Below are 6,864 nucleotides of genomic sequence, written 5' to 3'. Positions count from 1 at the left end.
TATCAAAATGCACCTTTCCTTTTAAAGTTGAGACACGCCCTTCGTCTTATCCCGCCACTGCCTACTAACACATGGTTTCAGCTCTCAAAGAGCTTGTTCTATGATAGTTCAAGAAGCAAGTAAGCTGCCACTGTGTGTTTTGAAAGATTTACCATACTCCGTTTCTTATGCCCCTTCTCTTCCTTTCTATTTGTTGCTGCTCTTATTATTGTTTGCATTTCAGTGGACTTTTAAAAAGGCCCCCCAAATGGAATATGAAGTAACTTTCTGAGAGAAACATATGCTAATGGTTGTATGCCAAGCGTACCCAGAGCAGGAGAACTGAGCTAACTATTTAGAAAGTAAAGGAAGCTAACTATTCCCAAGGTGGACATCACTTAGAATGGAACCTGTCAACTTTCCTGAAGAAAAACATTTTTCTTATAAATACTGGGACCAATGTTTATTCATAAATTATTAAATAGTTAATCCCATGCAGATGCCAGAGGTTTTTTATTTGAAATTATTGTAAATAATACATCTAGAAAAGAGAATTTAAAAAATAGGAATTGTTCAGATTCATTGCTTCCTTACATTAAAAGCCTTATGGAATTTCATTTGTCACAAACTAACAATACATAAAACACAAGACACACTCTGAGAATGGAAATCTGTTTCCATAAAATATTTCAACATTTGTTTTTGTCAATTATAGAATATAGTAATAGAATAAAATATAGAACATAAGAAGGGCTATCCTCAAAGTCAGGAGGAGGTGGGAACCTTGGCTATATGCTGCCTTTTTGACCTTGGGCAATTGATTGAACTTCTGAGTGTCCTGTGCAACACACTAGACCACTGGCTTCTATTTAGTAGTCCATAAACCCCTGAGGGATTCACAAAGATATTCTAAGGGATTTGTGATAAAATTTAAATGGTAAATATTTTTTAATTTACGTTTTAAATATATTTTCTTCTTTGAGAAATACATGTATAATATTTGTTTCAAGTGACTTGAAACCCTCATGATCAAGTGCACATAGAAATGATCTGAATCTGTTATGATAAAATTATTTGGGGACTGTCTATTAATTTATAATTATTTATTACTAAATATAGGAGAGAGAGAGAGAGGAAGATCACATGATTACCAGGCTGTGCCTAACTAAAAGCTGCTTCTACATGTCCCAGACTCGATCTCCAAGTAGGAGACAAGTCAGTACATGCCAAGTGTTAAATGCTCCAGAGAAGGGAGAGAGATGCTCACATCCAGCAAGGAAGTGAGCGCTTCCTCTGTCCCTTCTCTTATAGAGCCAGTTTTCAGCTCTCCTCTTGGCACCGTCTGTTTGGATAATCTAAATCTCAGTCTCGGTCCAATTCTTGACTTCTGGACTTGCCCTCCCCCCCCCCCCCCCTTAGCTGGGGGATGCCCGGCAGCCCCTTCCATGGACCAGGACTCCGCGTCCCAACTCTGGAGTCCTCCTCTGGTACACACGTGTGTGGCCAGCCAAAGGGTAGGGGATGATGTCCCCCAGGAATGGGTTTCCACAGCAGAGTAGGTAGGTACACATTCTGTTCCATTCACTCAATCCGACTGCTTCTTTCTGAACGAGTGCGACATATTTCTGCACTTTCTCAAATTATCATCACATTTTTCCAAACCACCCCAAACACTGACATTAAGCACAGAGCGATTCTTCCTGAGTTCAGATGCACGTGCCTACCTGCCCTTACTTGTATGATGGACTCTGCCTCCGTGCAGTGCCTCTTGCCCTTGTTATCCCCAAACCATACCTGAGTATGTGGGTAATCATGGAATACAAACACGTGTGCTCTTGCGATGCATACGCCAGGCTGTTTGAAAGGGATCGTCACTCCGTGTGCACATGACAAGCCATCGGAAATCGTCACAGACTGCCGTGAACTCTGGAGAAACCACACTTGCGTTGGCCCTCCTGGCAGCATTAGGACTGATGCCGAATGGAAACCGATCTTATGCTCTTGTTGGCTATTCTTCTGTCTGGCACAACTGTAGAAGAGCGGGTTGACAGCACTGGTTAGTCACTCAGCAGAGTTTGTGCAGGAGTGTGGAAGGTGCGCCAGTGAGAAACAGAGGAAAGGTATGATGGAAGCGATTCTTTCCTTACAAATGTTGGTTCATAAAGAAACGTTTTATAAAATGAACCAATCGGTGCAGTTGAGCTTTCAGTGTATTTATTACTTACTATAAAACTGCTCCTTAAGCAGAATAAAACAGTTATTTTGTAATGAAATGATTGATTCTCTTCAATTGTTTAGTAGTTCTTTCTTCCGAAGTCCATGCAAGCCGATTAGAGCAGGGTTTAGCTTAGGGAAAGTGTCCCCACGTCTCTCTACTTCAACGAAACAGTCATTTGGTAGAAAATACATTTGTATCCATTGTACTAGTACATGCTTGCTACATATTTAGTGAGTATTAAATATAACAATGAAAACTTTGTGGTTTATTTTTTAACACGATAGCAGCCATCATCTTGAGATGAGGCTGAAAGTGTATGAAACAGCGAAAAATGTGTTCATGAGGATTCTCAAGATTCAGCACACTGCAGGCAAGGAGGTAGTAAAATATATTTGAGAGGTCGCAATTCTGAAAGAATCCCCAAAGACCTTTGAGGCTCTTGTCTTATAATGGTATGGAAAAAGAGGCAACTCACTAAGTTCAGCTTTTCATTTCATGGAGATGATGAATTTCCATGACTGCAATGTGTAATTTGTGGAGAAGTTCATACAAATAAAAGCTTAAAACCTTCTCTTTTGTCTTGACTTTGATAAGCAAAGCATGAAAGTCATTTGATAGGCTTGATGGTGTTTTTAATGGAAAGAACGAGCTTTGAGAACATGCGATATTGATTCATTTATTTCTGTGAATAAATAAGAAAGTAGAAAAAATGACTGAAGCTTGATACATTATCAACTTTTTAAAAAGCTCAGACTATTGCAGGAAAATTCATTTTGCCATATACCGAAGACATATTTCAAGTGTATGTTAGGAGATAGTTGTTTTAAAAAGTTACATGGCACTATCTACTTTTAATATTATTGTCTTTTCTAATACATGATTTATCCAATAATGGAGAATCAGTTATTGTAGAGAGAGTTTAGAAAGGTGATATTTTAATATGAAGATAGTCGAGATATGCCACCATTTGTTTAAAAATTTTGGAATTAAAGAGAATGTTATGATCTAAAATATACTAAACAATGCCATCAAACGAATTAATCTCATAAAATCAAGATAGTAATTCTCCATTGTTTATCATTTTAAACAGAGATGGGCAATGTGTGTATTTCATGAAACACACCCAGAGATGTTAGGTGACTTTCTCATGGCAGAGTCATTATCTGTCTCTTTGGACTGAAGGAAGAGTTGGTACCTTCTCTACTACACATGTGACTACAAAGATTAGCATATTTCGCAGACATCTTTCTAAAAATAATTAGTTCATCACATGATTATAGAGTGCAAATAAAAATATACTAACTTTTTAAGAAAAGCAAAATATGTTTTGGAAATTGGAATTTTGGAACCACACAACTGAGAATGATACTGAATGATTTGTATTATTACATAATTTCTTACTATCTTTGGATCAAACTCAAGAAAGATATCAGTGATCATCTTAGATTTTTGGAAGTGATTTTCAAAGAATAGAATATTCAATATTCAAAGAATATTGAAGTTTTCAATATATTAAATTAAATTTGTAATACCAAATAAGATAAATATTTTTGTCTCTGACTGATGATTTGACAATGCATAAAAAAGAAAAGTCAATTGCCATATCAATGGAGCTTGGGTAAAAATATTTAAAAATGATAGGCCATTACTCTTTTTTTGCTGAAGATAAAAAAGTTAATTTCCATATTCTGCTCTTGAGAATTTTCTCCTAGCATTTTTATTGTATAGTTGTATAATTAAGCATTTGTTCTTGTTTTAAATTAAAATAAAAAAATAAACGGATGACTATCCAAATTAACTATCTAATTTTGAGTTGAATGCTGCAATCCCTTCTTTAAATAAGCAAGATAAACTATAAATTTATTCAAATTAAATTTTTGTTATCTTAAACATCTTCCAACTTGTAATGTATTTGGTTTAAAATGTTATTAACACTCAGCAAACTTTGTAAAATGAAAAATATAAAACCTTGAAAATTTTGTATAATAGTCATCATTGAAAGTCAAGCTGGCATGCTACTTTAAGTGCTTATAGAATATCCTATAGAATAAAATAGTTATAATTATTATATTATATTATATTTATTTATAGTTTATATATAAATAGAGTTTATATTTATAATTTGTATTTATAATTATGTATTATAATTATAATCATCATATAAATTAGAATTACTCTCTTCTTTTTTTAAAAAATAAAACCCCTCACCTTCTGTCTTGGAATCAATACTGTATATTGGTTCCAAGGCAGAAAAATGGTCAGGGCTAGGCAATGGGGGTCAAGTGACTTGGCCAGGGTCACACAGCTGGGAAGTGGCTGAAGTCAGATTTGAACCCTGGACCTCCCATCTCTGGGCCTGGCTCTGAATCCACTGAGCTACCCAGCTGCCCCCAGAATGAGTCTCTTCTGTAGATAAGAGGCACAGTGACAGCCCAGTTGGATCCTTTCAGATATGCAATCAAATAATCAAATTCAGGGCCAGGTTTCATTCATTATCATCTTCTCTCTTTCAGGAACTGACCCAACGAGGTGAACAACCTGGATCCTTTCTAAAGCTTTCACATAGGCAGAGCCATGAATGCACACGTGTGACTAAGGAACTCACACTAGAATTTAGCCGAGCTCCAGGTACTAGGATGAATACTGGCTCTATATGGGGCCAATTTTATTGTTCAGGAATCGCTCTCACCTTCATTCTGGAGCGACTGTATTCTTTTTGTCCAGAGACAAGGTTCCCCGAGGGAAATCTGTCCCAGAACGAAGATCTGCATTTCTTGCCATTGAGAGGTCATTGCTTTAATCCCATCATCACATTTTGATTTAATAGTCATCATCAAACCTCCCGGACATGAATTTCAGCGCAAGTGTTGCCCATTGCCTCATTTTTTCAATAGCCACCCCAATATTGGTCTTATTTTTGAAACGCTGATGGATCCTTTCCCCCCCAACACTGACCTGTAGGTTTCCAGTCAAGCTGCGGATCTCTCTAAATGCTGCTCGGGTGCACGTCTCTGGACTCCAGTCTCGCCTTCGGCTGGGTGTCTCCTCTCGTCAGTAGCCACCAGAAGCTCCCAAGTTCCGGAAGCGGCTCGCTCCCTGGTGCCGAGCTCCCTCTCCTTACTGTGGTCTCCATCTCAAATGAAGAAGCCGGCAGGCAGCCCTCTGGAGCCTCGCCAGGTGCTTTCACTGGGACGATGATCAAGGATCGTGTTCAGCTGAAGAAGCAGCAGGAGTGTTGGGGCGGGAGCAGCTCCTGGAGCAGCGGGGCTTCAAGAAGAAGAGGAAACAATGCGGGGCAGATAATGGGCAGAGCGCGAAAATCCAGGAGAAACGATCTGGGTGGGATGTTGGCTTTTGGAGCTTTGGGCCTTCTTCCATCAGCAGAGGGCTGGATCAGGCCAAGGTGCCTACTGCCACGGATACCGGCTAATGCTGGGCAGAGATGCCGTGGGCGCTGGGCACCCTGCAGCACGCCTCGCCATTCCTTCTCAGCTGTCTCTCTTTCTCATCCGAAGAGCTGTTTCCCTGGGCCACACCTGCTTAGGTGAGCGCTGGCATTAGGGCTCAGACAGGGAGACTCCGGGGTAGGGCGTGGGCATGACGCGATACCTCCTGCTTTTCAGCGAGTCTCAACGAGAGTCTCCTTTTAGGGAAATGCAGCTGACTGTCCAAATGGACTGACGGGACCAGGCGGGCACATTTGGAGGCCGCCCAGGGATTGGTCAGCTTTCTTAAAGCCACGGCGGGGCTGTTGTATTTTCCCTTCTCCTTTCAAGGTCAAGAGTGGTGCTTTTCTGGGCAGTTTCATCAGGTTTTCTTTTCCGTTCTAGTATTTCAAGGCTGTAGCTAACATGCTGAAGGATTCGCTATCACAGAGCAGAGGCCATTACAAATGGCTGGAAAAGCGATATTGACCATCTGTAAACCAAGTAGAGGCTGTGTGGCATAATGGGCAGAGAATGGTCTTGGGGCCCACATAATCTCAATTCAAAGAGAGCCCCTCTCCCATCAGACAGTATTCCTACGGAAGACCCTTTGGCCTCTTCAGGCAGCTCTCCAAGATGACGGGCTGCAGAATAGTTGCGATTCTTCACTGATGGGAGATTTTCCTCAATGGGAGTTCTTTATAGCAATAATAAAAGTGTTCACTAAGTTAGCAATAGTTGCAATTTCAAACAGATTCTGGGCTGAAGTTTGCCATTAGTCAAAATGAAGTATAACTAGAATGGAAAGTAAATTCTTAGGATTTGTGAAGAAAGAATCCCAAGGTGTAGCTCTACTCACCTCCCTCCCCCAACTGCATTCTCCTGGCTGCAGGCTGTGTCTTTTTTGGGGGGGGGGTCAGTACTTTGGGATGCTCACACTAGGCTGTGGGCTGCCCTATTTCAATTAGAGCTCAAGAGCCTTCTTGGTGTGACAGCCAGCAATGAATGACTTGCACAAATAGTAGCATGTGCAAACACGCTCCCCCCCCCCCCCATGTGGGCGCGCTCTTCCACACATGCGAATAAAATGGTGGTGGCGAAGCACCTATGGAGGGGACAGCCTGAAGCAACTCAACTGCAAAGCTCTAATATCCCTTTTCTCTGGGGAAATTCTGCTCCTCTTCCCTGCCACGCGGGATGAGATGTGCGAGCTGCTTTTACCTCCAGGGAGTGACTCTGTAT

The 6,864-nt window shown here is 40.6% G+C and overlaps 1 long non-coding RNA gene across 1 annotated transcript; it reads right to left on the bottom strand.

Annotated features, from left to right (window-relative positions):
- Positions 1-475: 475 nt before the first annotated feature.
- On the bottom strand, positions 476-6,009 carry LOC130458552 (uncharacterized). Its single transcript, XR_008917963.1, has 2 exons — positions 5,153-6,009; positions 476-2,879 (listed from the first exon to the last, which is right to left on the bottom strand). It is a non-coding gene; the product is annotated as an uncharacterized LOC130458552 (long non-coding RNA).
- Positions 6,010-6,864: the final 855 nt, after the last annotated feature.

Source organism: Monodelphis domestica, chromosome 3 (genome assembly GCF_027887165.1).
Source record: "Monodelphis domestica isolate mMonDom1 chromosome 3, mMonDom1.pri, whole genome shotgun sequence".
Lineage (NCBI taxonomy): Eukaryota > Metazoa > Chordata > Mammalia > Didelphimorphia > Didelphidae > Monodelphis > Monodelphis domestica.
Note: the sequence above shows the minus strand (reverse complement) of the source record. Positions and strands in the feature narration are given on the sequence as shown.